A 15,773-nucleotide genomic window follows, 5' to 3' on the forward strand; every position below is an offset into this window, starting at 1 on the left:
TCCTGATCAGCTAATACAATATATTAATGCTAACAGCTCCACTGAAAACAAGCTGTTACTATGGGATTCTTTCAAATCGTACCTTAGAGGGTGCGCGAAATCCACTATCTCCTATATTAAAAGGGACTCCCACAGGATGGAACTAGAATTAGCTCAGAGTCTTGAACAAGCTGAATTTAAATACTCACAAACACCTTCAGACACACATAAAACAGAATGGCTCAAAGCGCAAAGGTTGTATAAAATTCATACTTCTGAAAAAGCAAAACGGAGTCTATTTTTTACTAAGCAACAGTACTTCGAAACAGGTAATCAGTCCAGCAGCTTATTGGCGCACATGGTTAGACAGGATAGGGGCGGAACAAATGTACTACACATTAAAGACGAGACAGGTAATGACATTACCAATATTATAGGTATTAATGAGTGCTTCCAAAAATTCTACTCAAATTTATACTCATCCACTTTAAATGCAACCCCTTCTGAGATTGAGGATTATCTAGACAGAATAGAATTCCCCGTACTGCAACAAGACATGGCTAAACAACTTAATAGCCCCATAAATCTAGAGGAACTTGAAATTGCTCTATCGGATACACCTAATCAGAAATCCCCAGGGCCGGATGGAATCCCGGTTGAGATATATAAGAAATACTCAGAAATAATTTTGCCAATCCTAAATGATACTCTAAATAGTATACGCACAGATTCTCTGAATGAAGCAACTATTATTGTCCTTCTAAAACCAGATAAGAACCCGGAAGACTGTGCCTCATATAGGCCAATTTCTTTACTCAACTCTGACTATAAATTATTAACTAAAGTACTGGCAAACAGACTCAAAAAAGTAATTCTACATATTATAGATGAAGACCAAACGGGATTTATGCCTGGGCGGTCTACGTCCATCAATCTCAGAAGGGTGCAGGTAATTGCTCAAATGGCGTGTCAGGGAAAACGGGACTGGGCCTTTGCCTCATTAGATGCGGCAAAGGCCTTTGTCTCTATTAAATGGCCATTTCTGGTTAAATGTTTAGAGAGATTCCAACTGGGAGATAACTTTATAAAATGGGTAAAGATGATATATAGATCTCCAGTAGCTAATATCAGACTGAATAACCAACTAACAGAGTTCTTCCCCCTGGCTAGGGGCACGCGACAAGGGTGTCCTTTATCACCAATGCTCTTCGCGCTTGCTATAGAGCCGCTTGCCATGGCCATACGGAAGAATCATTTGTACAGGGGAATATGGATCTGTGATATTGAAGAGCGTATAGGACTATACGCGGATGACATGATTTTATTTCTTGAAAAGCCATCTACGTCCTTGCCAAGGGCTATATTGATTCTTGAGGTAGTTGGAAAGTACTCAGGGTTAAAAATTAATTGGGACAAATCAGTAATAGCTGCCTCTGGGAGACATCCGCCTGATCTTGCAAGCCTGGGATGTCCTGGACCTCTAGTAGAGGAGTTTAAATATCTAGGAATAATCATTACTAAAGACCCAGACTGTATCCTACAAAAGAATTTATATCCACTACTAGACCTTGTAAAGCACAAATTTAAATTATGGGCCAAATTACCACTTTCAGTTGCAGGCCGCATAAATTTAATCAAGATGATTCTTCTCCCAAAAATTGTATATATTTTGGAACATGTTGCAGTCCCAGTTCCCACTAAATTTTTTCGGGAACTGAACTCCTTAACCTCCTGAGCGGTATGGACGAGCTCAGCTCGTCCATCACCGCCGGAGGCTGCCGCTCAGGCCCTGCTGGGCCGATTTTTATCAAATAAAGTGCAGCACACGCAGCCGGCACTTTGCCAGCCGCGTGTGCTGCCTGATCGCCGCCGCGAGCAGCGGCGAAAGAGGGCCCCCCTAGCCGCCTGAGCCCTGCGCAGCCGGAACAAAAAGTTCCGGCCAGCGCTAAGGGCTGGATCGGAGGCGGCTGACGTCAGGACGTCGGCTGACGTCCATGACGTCACTCCGCTCGTCGCCATGGCGACGATCTAAGCAAAACAAGGAAGGCCGCTCATTGCGGCCTTCCTTGTTTATTATGGGCGCCGGAGGCGATCGGAAGAACGCCTCCGGAGCGCCCTCTAGTGGGCTTTCATGCAGCCAACTTTCAGTTGGCTGCATGAAATAGTTTTTTTTTAATTAAAAAAAAACCCTCCCGCAGCCTCCCTGGCGATCTCAATAGAACGCCGAGGAGGCTAATGTCACCATTTATATGAGGAAACTCCAGACCCAAGCTTAAAATTGTCTACCCTTCAGAAACCAAAAGATAGTGGGGGGCTTGCGCTGCCCGACTTTCAACTATGTTATCTATCAGGCCAATTGAGATATATAAAATCCTGGTTTAGTGAAGGCCCCATGCCCAAATCTGAAAGACACATAGCTAGCTCTCTGGGTCTTTGTCCCATGCTTGGCTATCTAGAAGCACGCTCGCCAGGATTTCTGGGGGCTCTCCCAGTACATAAGCTTTGCCACAGGGTATGGACGCAAGCGAAAAAGGTGATTAAGTACTCAGATGTTATTCCTGAATCCCCATTGTGGCATAATCCTGCCAAGAACTCATGGGTTCCCAAGAAGCCAATTGGTGGAATACCCAGGGGGTGCAGCATATCCAACAATTATATAGTAATGGGATCCTTAAGTCATTTGAACAACTACAAAACCAATTTAATATCCCTAGGCAAGGTTTCTATAAATACCTACAACTGAGGCATGCAATACTAGCTCAATTTTCTGGAATATCACCAAAGATATCTGATTTTCCTCTGATTGGGATTTTCAAAACACAAGGACCCGCTGGTCTTATTTCCACACTATACTCATACGTAATGAATGCTAAAATTGGTAATGATTCGGCCTACGACAGATGGAGTGGAGTGATTCCTGGGCTAACTAATGAAGACTGGGAGAGTGTGTGGGAACTTCCTGCACAAGTTTCTATCGCAGCAAATGATAGACTTATACAAACTTTTCTGCTACACCAAGCATATCTTTCCCCTAAACGTATGATTAAAATGCGCAACACCCAATCTGATAGTTGTCCTAGGTGCAAACTTTATGCTGCAGATTATTTTCACATGATTTGGGGTTGCCCTCGCTTGAGAGGGTTCTGGTCAGAGGTTTTTACCACACTCTCCCAAGTTATGGAAATCCAGATAGACCCCACACCTGAAATAGCTCTACTGGGAATTCTAGACGAAGAAATGTGGTCTAAGTACCACAGAAGCCTAATTAGGAAAGCATGTTACTATGCAAGCAAATCTATCGTACTAAACTGGATGAACCCCACTATTCCCTCAGTGAACAGATGGAAGAACCTTATTAATACTAATTTGTCATTAGAACAGATCACGTATAAAAACAGAGGATGTATGCATAAGTTCCTTCTTACTTGGTCCATTTGGCTAGACAGCCCCATAACTACAGATGTATAATAAGTCTAACATCTCTATACTGCCCCCCCCCCTCCTCTATGGCTTTACTGCTTGAACATCATAAACTGTCATCTCTGGATAGACCACTTGAAATAATTCTAAAGGTATGAGGAGCTAATGGTTCTATGTTTATCTATTATCAGCAGAGGTCGGATGCATTGTGCAACATACTAATGTTAGAGGTTATAGATGGTAGGTTTATATGTTTAAATTTTACTGTTGATGGTTTATTTTGCTTTATTGGGAATGCTATTATGACGTCAGAATTCCTTAAATATAATTGTCTAACACAGACCGCTAAACGAGAAATCTTCTAACCCGGAGATAATTCTTCTGATCTTTATCCAATGCATTGTATATTCAGTACTTTACCAAAATGTGAATATACTGTAATCCTGTGCATTATTACTTCTGTAAAATGTGGTAACTGTTACTTTTGAATGCATTCTTTAATAAAAAGAGTTTAAAAAAAAAAATCAGTATCGATTTTCCCAGGTACACATGGAACTTTGTAGATTGGTTGTCCTTAATGAAAGCAGGATTTGATGGTGAATGCCTAGAGTGTCACTGACAGATTTTGGCCCGATTATGTACATACTCTAAGGCTAATTTCACACCAGGACGTTGCGTTAGAGGGGGCGTTAAGGTCGCATAACGTCCCCCTAACGGAACGCCTGGTGGTGCTGGATCTGGACGTCAGAGTGAGCCGCGTTGTGCAGCTCACTCTGGCGTCAGTGATGCCGTGATGCGCACTCTTGTGCGCATGCGGCATCACGTAGTCCCGCCGGCCAATCGCCGCACAGAGCGGCTGCTCCAGGAAGTAAACACTGCACGTCATAACGTGCAGTGAATATTAATTAGCCATGTGCCTGGCCGCTCTCCGCTCCTCCCCCACATTACTGAGCATGTGCAAGCAGTCTAACGTCCAAAGTACTGCATGCAGTACGTTGTCTTGTGACGCAGCGTTACAATGTAACGCAACGTCCACACTGTGAACAGCCCCATTGATTTTTCATTACTGTGCGGTGGGCTGCGTTACAGGCTGCTCTAACGTGCGCCTGTAACGTCCCACTGTGAAACCAGCCTAAAACATGGATACTGCCAATGCTAGGGGATAATGTGCACCACCCCCTACTGCATATTATGAGAATGATTAATACTAATTTAATATTGAGTAGAATTTAGGTACTGCACAGAAGCAGTTGAAGTGGTGTTGCCAAGTCCTGTCCATAAAGATACATGTGAATCACAGACTTCTTCAAATGCAAATACAGTAGTATTTTATTATAGGGCAACTGAAGAGAGAGGTATATGGAGGCGGCTGCCATGTTTATTTCCTTTTCAGCAATACCAGTTGCCTGGCAGCCCTGCTGACCCTCGGCATCTGATACCTTCAGCCATAGAATCTGAACAAGCATGCAGCAGATCAGGTGTTTCTGACATTGTCAGATCTGACAAATTAGCTGCATGCTTGTTTCTGGTGTTATTCAGACACTTCTGCAGCCAAACAGACCAGCAGGGCTGCCAGGCAACTGGTATGGTTTAACCACTTAAGCCCACAGGGTTGTTTATTTTTTGCATCTGAGCAACTTTCACCTCCCATTCATTTGCCAATAACTTTATCACTACTCATCACAATGAATTGATCTATATCTTGTTTTTTCCGCCACCAATTCTTTGGGTCAGGGGTCTGCAACCTTTAAGACATAAAGAGCCACTTGGACCCGTTTCCGAAAAGAGAAAAAAAACTGGGAGCCGCAAAACCATTATAAAACAAATTGTTAGCAGATATGACCCCCATATGCACAAATCGTTAGCAGATATGACCCCCATATGCACAAATCGTTAGCAGATATGACCCTCATATGCACAAATCGTTAGCAGATATGACCCCATATGCACAAATCGTTATCAGATATGACCCCCATATGCACAAATCGTTATCAGATATGACCCCCATATGCACAAATCGTTAGCAGATATGACCCCCATATGCACAATCCTTCAGCAGATATGACCCCCATATGCACAAATCGTTAGCAGATATGACCCCCATATGCACAAATCGTTAGCAGATATGAACCCCATATGCACAATCCTTCAGCAGATATGACCCCCATATGCACAAATCGTTAGCAGATATGACCCCCATATGCACAAATCGTTAGCAGATATGACCCCCATATGCACAAATTGTTAGCCGATATGACCCCCATATGCACAATCCTTCAGCAGATCTGACCCCCATATGCACAATCCTTCAGCAGATCTGACCCCAATATGCACAATCCTTCAGCAGATCTGACCCCCATATACACAATCCTTCAGGAGATATGACCCCCATATGCACAAATCGTTAGCAGATATGACCCTCATATGCACAAATCGTTAGCAGATATGACCCCATATGCACAAATCGTTATCAGATATGACCCCCATATGCACAAATCGTTATCAGATATGACCCCCATATGCACAAATCGTTAGCAGATATGACCCCCATATGCACAATCCTTCAGCAGATATGACCCCCATATGCACAAATCGTTAGCAGATATGACCCCCATATGCACAAATCGTTAGCAGATATGAACCCCATATGCACAATCCTTCAGCAGATATGACCCCCATATGCACAAATCGTTAGCAGATATGACCCCCATATGCACAAATTGTTAGCAGATATGACCCCCATATGCACAATCCTTCAGCAGATCTGACCCCAATATGCACAATCCTTCAGCAGATCTGACCCCCATATACACAATCCTTCAGGAGATATGACCCCCATATGCACAAATCGTTAGCAGATATGACCCTCATATGCACAAATCGTTAGCAGATATGACCCCCATATGCACAAATTGTTAGCAGATATGACCCCCATATGCACAAATTGTTAGCAGATATGACCCCCATATGCACAATCCTTCAGCAGATCTGACCCCCATATGCACAATCCATCAGCAGATCTGACCCCAATATGCACAATCCATCAGCAGATCTGACCCCAATATGCACAATCCATCAGCAGATCTGACCCCCATATGCACAATCCTTCAGCAGATCTGAAAAGAAAAACCCATTTACTCACCTAGTCAGAAGACCTCCTGTCACGATCTCCTCCTGTCCCGACCTCCTGTCCCGACCTTGTGGCGCGCAACTCCCATGATCCTCTTCCTACGTCACGTCCTGCCTGCATTACACTGCAGGGCTACCGGAAAATGGCCGCCCGAAGCCCTGCACTGCACTGGTCCGGCGGCCTCTCTGATAGGCTGCCGGCCAGCGACAGCACACGTCACACGCGCGCCGCAGCCACTGACAATGGAGCCGCCTAGGAGCCGCGGCGAAGGTGAAAAAGAGCCGCATGCGGCTCCGGAGCCGCGGGTTGCAGACCCCTGCTTTGGGTGATACATTTTGCTAAAAATTATTTTATTCTAAATCCATTTTAACAGGAATATTAAGAAAGAAATGGAAAAAAAATATTATTTCTCAGTTTTTGGCCATTATAGTTTGAAATTAATACATGCTACTGTAATTAAAACCCATGTATTTTATTTGCCCATTTGTCCCGCTTATTACACCATTTAAATTATATCCCTATCACAAAGTATGGCGCCGATATTTTATTTGGAAATAAAGGTGCAGTTTTTCAATTTGCATCCATCACCATTTACAAGCCCAGAATTTAAAAAATTATATTAATATACTCCCTTGACATGCATATTTAAAACGTTCAGACCCTTATGTAACTATTTATGTTTTTTCTTAAATTGTAATTTTTTTTTTATTAAACATTTTTTTTTATTTGGGTCATTTTTGGTGTGGGAGGTAAACAGCTAATTTTACATGTAAAAAACCAATGTTAGTTACCTGGTAACATCCTTTTTAGTAACCTCCAGGACAGGTCCACCACGAGAACGACAGGCTCCTCCCAGGAACAGGAAACGTCCAGATAGAGCACTCTATAAAACTTTGTCCAACCCCTTGATCCCCAGTCAATTTCAAGTACTGTTCCTAAACAAAAAAGGGGTTTTAATATTCATACTGCATATACATATACTCTCACATCATCATATATATATACATATAATTGATATCGGGTGGGTTACGGACCTGTCCTGGAGGTTACTAAAAAGGATGTTACCAGGTAACTAACATTGGTTTTTCCTTTAACCTCCAGGACAGGTCCACCACGAGAAGATGAGCAAGAATCTTACCAATTTAGGGTGGGCTGACTGCCTGCAGAACTTTCTTTCCAAATGATTGCTGTCTTGCAGACATCAGGTCTATTCTGTAGTGTTTAGAGAAGGTGCTTAAACTTGACCACGTGGCTGCCCTGCAGATCTCTTCTGGCGTAGCACCCGCTCTGTAAGCCCATGAGGTGGCAGCTGCCCTAGCTGAATGGTCTCTAATTGTATCTACTACCGTATTCCCTGTAATCCTATAGGCTTCCTCTATACATAATTTTATCCATCTAGCTATAGATCTCTTTGACATTTTACTACCTCTTGTAGCTCCTGACGTGTTAATTAGCAAAGCTCTAGAGTTTCTAAATTCCGCTACCCTCTCTAAATAACACATAAGGCATCTTCTTACATCCAATGTTTGTTCCTCTTTAAATGATGGTAACACAATGTCCTGGGATCTGTGAAATTTTGTAGTAACTTTCGGGAGAAATTCATCACATGTCTTCAGTATCACTTCATCTCTAAGTATTATACAAAACGGTTCATCACAACATAGGGCTTCTAATTCACTCACCCGTCTAGCCGATGTAATAGCTATAAGAAATACTGTCTTCATTGTCAATAGTCTGAAGGAAATATCTGCTATGGGCTCAAAGGGTTCTTTCTTTAGTACCTTTAAAACTAAGGATAAATCCCAACTGGGAACTTTTTTCTTTAACATAGGTTTCTTTCTCTCCACTGACTTAAAAAATTGGATGATAAGGGGGTCCCTTGCTAACCTCTCATCCATAAAGGTAGATATTGCTGCTACCTGTACCTTTAAAGTACTTAACGAAATATTCTTTTCTACCCCGTCCTGTAGAAACTCTAAAATGGTTGGCACTAAATCACCCTTGAACCCTGACTCTTCCTGCCACATATTAAAGGTTTTCCAATATTTGAGGTAAATTTTCCTTGTAACTTTCTTCCTACAATCCAATAGAGTACTAATAACCCTTTCTGATACTCCCTTTTTCCTTAAAGGGGACCTCTCAGAAGCCAGGCTGACAGGCTTAGATTTGGAATAGAGCTTCCAGTTCTTCTTGATCCCTGAGCTAGTACTTCCTTGTCCGGAATCCTTATTGGACCCTCCAGCCTCATCTTTAGTAGTAGTGGATACCAACTTCTTGCTGGCCAATCCGGGACTACCATAATTACTACTGTCTTGGTCCTTGATAACTTGTGTAATACTCGTGGCACTAGCTGTATTGGTGGAAATGCGTACCCCTTGTCGAATATCCAGTTCTGACTTAGCGCATCTACCGCTTCGGCTCCTTCGCTTGGATTCAGGGAGTAGAATCTTCTGCACTTTGTGTTTTGCTTGGTTGCGAACATATCTACTCGTGGTCGACCCCACTGTGTGGTCAATCTTCTGAACATCTTGTCTGATATTTCCATCTCTGTATTTGACATCTTTCGTCTGCTCAGAAAATCTGCTATCGTGTTTAATGATCCCTTCAGATGTATTGCTGATAATGATAGAAAATTCTTTTCCGCTATTGTTAATATGTTCATGGCCAGTTCCATCAGCTTCGCTGACTTTGTACCCCCTTGCCGATTCAGATATGCTACCGCTGTGGTGTTGTCTGACCTGACCTGAACATGATGACCCATCAGTGTCTGTACACTCTGTTCTAGTGCTTTCTGTATAGCTGCTAGCTCCCTGTAATTGGATGACTGCATCCTCACACACTTTGGCCACTGCCCCTGTAACATTCTTCCCTGCAGATGTGCACCCCAACCTATAAGACTTGCATCGGTCGTGATAATCTTCCCTGTTGGTATGATCCACATCCTGCCTTCGGTGAGTATCTTCTCCGATAACCACCACTCCAGGGACTTCAGTACGTCTGGTGGACATATGACCTGTGTCTCTAGATTGTCCTGTGTCTTGTTCCAAACTTTTAGCATCCAATTTTGTAAGTGTCTTGTATGCATCATTGCCCACTGTATAGCTGGAGCCGTTGATGTCAGGAATCCCAAAACTTTCATTACTTGTCTTATCGTCATTACTGGCTTTGTTATGAATTCCTGTATCATAGCTTTTAACTTCCCTATCTTTTCGACTGGCAAATACATTCTCTCTGTCTCTGAATCTATAATGACTCCCAGAAACTGGATCTTTGATGTTGGTTGAAGGACTGATTTGTCCCAGTTTACTATCCATCCGAGGGTTTGTAATTGTTCTAACACCCTTTCTGTATTTTCTTTTGATTTCTGATATGATTCTGCCACTACCAGGAGATCGTCTAGGTACGGGATTACAAGAATCCCTTCCATGTGGAAAAACTTTGTCACCTCCGCCATTACCTTTGAGAATATCCTCGGTGCCGATGATATCCCGAAAGGTAGGACTCTGAATTGAAAATGCTAAATCATTCTTTTTTCTTTTATTGCAAATCTGAGGAACTTTTGAGATGACTCCCTTATTGGAATGTGCCAATAAGCGTCCCTCAGATCTATATTTGTCATTATACAATTTTGGGTTAACAAGGTTCGCACAGAGTAAATTGATTCCATCCTGAATCTCTGATAAGATACGAAGGGGTTCAGGGCCTTTAGGTTTAGAATCAGTCTGAATTTCCCCGTCGGCTTTTTTACTAAAAATACCGTCGAATAAAATCCCTGAATGTTCGAGATTTGATTTTCGGGAACCGGAATGACCACGTTTTCGTCTAACATTGATTTTACTATGCTTTTTAACGCTAGCTTTTTCTCCTTTTCTTTTGGAAGGGACGTGGAAATAAATCTCTTTGGAGGGAAGGATTGAAACTGAATCTTGTACCCCTGACTTATGAGATTGAGGATGAAATCGCTTTTGGAAATTTTTGTCCATTGGGAATAGAATCCCGACAGACGCCCCCCAACTTTTTCTCTGGCGTCATTTCTTTTCTTGTCCCTCCTGTTTCCGAAAAAGAAAACTCCTTTTCGTCCCCTCTCTGTTAATGGCCCAAGGTCTTCTCCTCTGCTGAGGCTTATCCTTGTTGTCTTGTCTATTTCGCCTAAAGAATCTTTTATTCTGTATAAACTTTTTCTTTTTTGGGAATCCCTTCTTTCTATCAGAAGTTCTTTCTAATATTTGGTCTAACTGCTCTCCAAATAGTAATTCTCCATTGAAGGAGATATTGCACACTCTGGCTTTTGAGGCCTGACTACCTTCCCAATTCTTTATCCACAGATTCCTCCTTGCTGTGTTAATTAATGCCGAGGTTCTAGCATTTACTCTGATATTCTCAGCTGCTGCATCAGTTATATAATCAGTGGCCTTAGAGACCACTTCTAATGATTCCAAAATTTCCTCCTTAGAGGCTCCCTTTTCAACTTTCTCCTCTACTTTCTTAACCCATAGGGATAGAACTCTTGCTACACAAGTTGTGGCAGCTGCAGGTCTAAAATTTGCTCCTGCTGCTGTCCAGGCTTTCTTAAGAGCGAATTCTACCTTTTTATCCTGCGGATCTTTTAGATAGCCTAGATCTTCAAAGGCCAATTCGTTGTCTTTATTAACCTGAGAAAATGCCGCATCTAACCTGGGAGATCTATCCCAAGTTTTGACATCTTCCTCTGTAAATGGAAATCTTTTCATAAAACCCTTTGACATGAACAATTTTCTATCAGGGTATTTCCACTGGCTTAATATAGTATTCTTTGTGGATCTGTGTATAGGGAAGGTTAATGATTCTTTTGGTTCCATTCCTTGATATAACTTATCATGCATAGATATTTCCTCCGATTTTTTGGATTCAATGTTTAAGGTTTTGTTAATCGCCATTATCAGCTGCTCTGTCTCATCAGCTGGAAATCTAAATCTAGAGATTTTCTTAACCTCAGACTGGCTGTCCCAACTTTTAGCAGAGGAGTCTGACTCATCATCATTATCTTCCTCCTCCCCCTCCATGTCTTCCTCTTCAGAGGAAGATACCATATTTCTCTTTGTACTTTTACTTTTATGTTTTACAGGCTGAGATTCTGTATTAGGTGTTTCTGCGGCCGGTATATCTGTACTTGTACCCGGGTTTACTGACTCTGCTGCTGGGGGAATAGCAGAAGCAAACACCTCCTTTAGAGATTTAATAGTGTCTGCCATTTCCTTCTTTACGGCTGTCATTAACTCTTCCTTCAACCCCCCTGATTGCTCCTGTATAAGTTTCATTAAACAAGGTTGACAAAACTGCTTATTGTAGTTATGGGCCATTTTTGCATCACAGAGCGGGCACCGCCTCCTTGGCTTTGTTGGCTCAGTAGGCTCCGGGCCCTAAAATAACAACACAAAAACACAATGTCATTCCTCTGATTTTGATTTAAAGGAATATCACCCGGTGAAAAAATGAAGAGTGACAGTAACCCTGACCGAGGAGAGCAGGAATGAAGAGCCATATATACATATAAATGCATCCGCTACATATATATATATATATATATCTCTATAACTCTACTCCCCCATAGTATCAAACAATTGCCCAAGCTATAATATTCATATATATAGCCCTCTGGTCCAAAGTGGAATAAAAAATCTCCATATATGTATGTCCGCAAAATTTTAAGTATAACAGACCTCAGATCAGACGTAAAAACAGGCTATTAAATGCACACTATAAAGCTGAGTACACACGTACGATAACGATCGTTCAAAAACGAACGATAACGACAATCGGAACGATAATCGTGCGTTCAAAAAGTGTGAACGATCGTTTTTGTGAACGATAACGATCGTTATCGTTCAATCCGACCGATCCAACCCGGCGGATTTTTTCGAAAGATAATCGTTCAATCGTTGCAGTGTGTACAAAGATCGTCCGATAACGCATGTTCTTATTGCCTGTCATAACGTCACTTCCGTTTGCGCACGCATTTTTTTATCGTTCGTCGTTCAGTACTTTATACTTATATCGTTCACGTGTGTACACAATCGTTCATTACGAACGATCTTTTCAGTCTAATTTGAATATCGTGTAAACGTCACGAATCGTTCGTAACGAACGATCTTTATCGGACGTGTATACGAACCTTTAGTCTCTGATCTTATCCCAGACCTCCGTACAGACGCGGCCTAAAGATACAGGTTACTATAACAAACCTCAGATCAGACGCTAAGCAGGCTATTAAATGCAAACTGTAAGTCTCTAATCTTATATCAGACCTCCATACAGACGCGGCCTAGGCGTACAGCTCATACCGTAAAGGTCACCAAGCCTCCGCCAAGCTTACCTTTCCTGGTTCCTGCTTAGCGTCCATCCCGCTCCGTTCCGAACACAAACTGGCAAACCATGCGGGCTTCCGGCGTCTCTTCACCCACGCGACCGGAAGTGACATCACGTAAGGGCGGAAGTACGTCATACGTACTCCGCAATTGAGGGCAATCAGCTGCCTTCCCTCCGGAGGCCCGCATGATCCTCGTGTCACTTCCGGCGCGCCACTAGCCTCCGCCAAAGGGGAATCATGGACGCCGCACGTGTCCTCCGGATCCGCCGCAACTCGGGCAGCCAGGACAGCCATGGGGAAGGTAACTCCAATCTCTCTTCCCCCTCCGGACCGCAAAACCTCTCCAGGCAGGTCCACCCATAGCCGCCAACCAAGTCCCAAACTCTCCTGGTCTGACGGACCGGCGAGCGACCAGAGTACTCCTTGTTCCTGGAACAGGAAACGTCAACTGGGGATCAAGGGGTTGGACAAAGTTTTATAGAGTGCTCTATCTGGACGTTTCCTGTTCCTGGGAGGAGCCTGTCGTTCTCGTGGTGGACCTGTCCTGGAGGTTAAAGGAAAAAAATGTATTTATTGAAAACGGATCCGAGATGAAAAACTAACTAGAACAAGTAACTTGTCTATATACCTTATCTAAAGTTCAGATAATTTACACAGCAAATCTAGCTGCAAACAGCTTTAATAGATTATGATTAGTTCTTCCTGTGATACAATGAAAACAGCCATGTTTGTAAACATTAGACACAGGCAAGCTTATCTGCATCTTAAGCACTCAGCCTGTGAAAAAAACCTAATCCCCTTCCTCCTCCTCCTCCCCTCTGCCTCTGAAATCTCTGGCTAGTAATACCTTCCCCTCCTCCTGCCCAGACTGAGCTCCCATGAGCCCTTGCTACTGCCTGAAAATGCCTTGGCTCTCTGAAAACCTGTGGGCGAGGCTTGTTTAGTTTATAGGGAATAAGAGTATTAAAACAAAAGTATTTGGCTTGAGGAATGCCCTATAAAAAATAGGAAATGAACACAATTATGCAATGAGTAAAAGTTAATCTCGGATCCACTTAAATAAAAAATGGATGTGGGTGTAGTTTTCCTATTTGGTCACAAGATGGCCACAGTCTAAAAGTCCTGGAAGCGTGATTGTATGCTTCCAAGAAGCATTAGGAGGACGGGAAACTTTTTGTACTTCACAAAAACCGCAGCCTCTGATAAGAGGCGGTCTGTTTTTCTGCAGGGGGCTTCGATCAATGAATGGTATCTATAATCTAACTAAATCTAAAGCTAACGGCCGGCGGGAGTGCGCGCAGCCTATCTGGACGAGAATGTTCGTCCAGATAGGCTTAAGTGGTTAAAAGGAAATGAACATGGCAGCCGCCATAGTTTTCGCACTTCAATTGTCCTTTAACAATTGGTATCAAAACCCCACAATTCCCCTTTCAAACAGACACACGGCGGTGTCAAACGTTTCCTGCCATCACAGCTGGCCGTGTTGCACATATCCCACACACTAGCCACATACACGCCAATCCAGATTGGCCATTCATTTACACCAGTGTTTGTATGTCCACAATTAAAATAGTGATTAAGTACTGTAGTCATGTTGTAATGAATAGCGGAGATACCGCCGCGTGGGCAAGCGGCATGGCGGCTATCTCCGCGTTCCAGCCAGCAGCTTCTGCCGCGCAGCAACATGCTACTGGTTCGCCTGGTCCTTCTAGTGCACACAGATTGAGAGCTACGCGCGCGCCAGGACCTTTATGCTGGCAGAAGGGGAGTCAGCTGATCATGCCGATCAGCTGACTCCAGCTTTGCTCCGGATTGGCTGAGTGACTGGGGCGGCGCTGTGGAGCGCTCTGGGTATATATAGGACTTGCAGGTCAGTTGCAAGTTGTCTGCTGTTGCGAATGCTTACGTGTGAGCATTTAGACCCCAGTCAGATCTTACAGTGTGTTAGAACCAGCCGGAGCTGGGAACTCACACTTAGATTCCGTTGATAGCCTTTAAAGTATTACTGTTTATGTGTTAGACTAGTTCCCAGGTGTTGAAACCAAGGACTTCACACCTAGATTAGGATTGTTATCTTTATTGTTACCTGTTATAATCTCTGGCTTTCCTGACCTCTCTCCTGCTTGCTGATTCGGTACCCCCGCCTATCTGATACCTGTTGCCCACATTGCCTGTACCCGGATACCGAATCAGTCTTCCGTCTCTGTACTTTATCTGTCCGTGTGTTGCCGACTTTGCTTGTCTGACCTTTCTGGCTGTCACCCAACCCTTGGGTGATCAGCCTCACTGTACTATCCGTTACACTTGCTCTTCAGGTGTTCTTCAGCTGCTAGCACAGGCTTATGGTCACCTGCTCCTCAGGAGATCAGCTTGCAGCTCAGCCAGTGGTTCCTACCTCTTAGGAGTCCACTGGCTGCAGTACAACCTGATTTCCTGCTCCTCAAGGAATCCTCGGTTGCAGTTGTATCATAATCACTCATTCCAACAGTTCTCTCTCCTGCAGCTCAGCCAGTGGTTCCTGCTCCTCAGGTGTCCACTGGCTGCAGTACTATCCGGATTCCCTGCTCCTCAGGGAATTCTCGGCTGCAGTACAGTCTGTATTACCTCCACCTCAGGAGATCATCTTGCAGCCGTGTCAGTGGGAACATGCCTCCCAGGGGACCACTGGCTGCAGTGCAGTCTGATTCCCTGCTCCTCAGGGAATCCTTGGCTGCAGCAGTGTCTATCTCCCGCTTCTCAGAAGATAACTTCTCTAAATACTGTTGCACCAAACACAATATCACATTGGGTGTCCTGTGTCTAGTATTATTGGTGATTCTGCAGATCACCACATAATCAGGTATAGCATCTGTATTATTGGTGATACTGCAGATCACCAATAATCAGAAAAAAATCTGA

The 15,773-nt window shown here is 43.5% G+C and overlaps 1 protein-coding gene across 3 annotated transcripts in view; it reads right to left on the minus strand.

Annotated features, from left to right (window-relative positions):
- Nucleotides 1-15,773, minus strand: part of BRDT (bromodomain testis associated) — a 193,605-nt gene that overhangs the window by 153,534 nt on the left and 24,298 nt on the right. The window lies entirely within an intron of this gene.

This window comes from Hyperolius riggenbachi, chromosome 6 (assembly GCF_040937935.1).
Source record: "Hyperolius riggenbachi isolate aHypRig1 chromosome 6, aHypRig1.pri, whole genome shotgun sequence".
NCBI lineage: Eukaryota > Metazoa > Chordata > Amphibia > Anura > Hyperoliidae > Hyperolius > Hyperolius riggenbachi.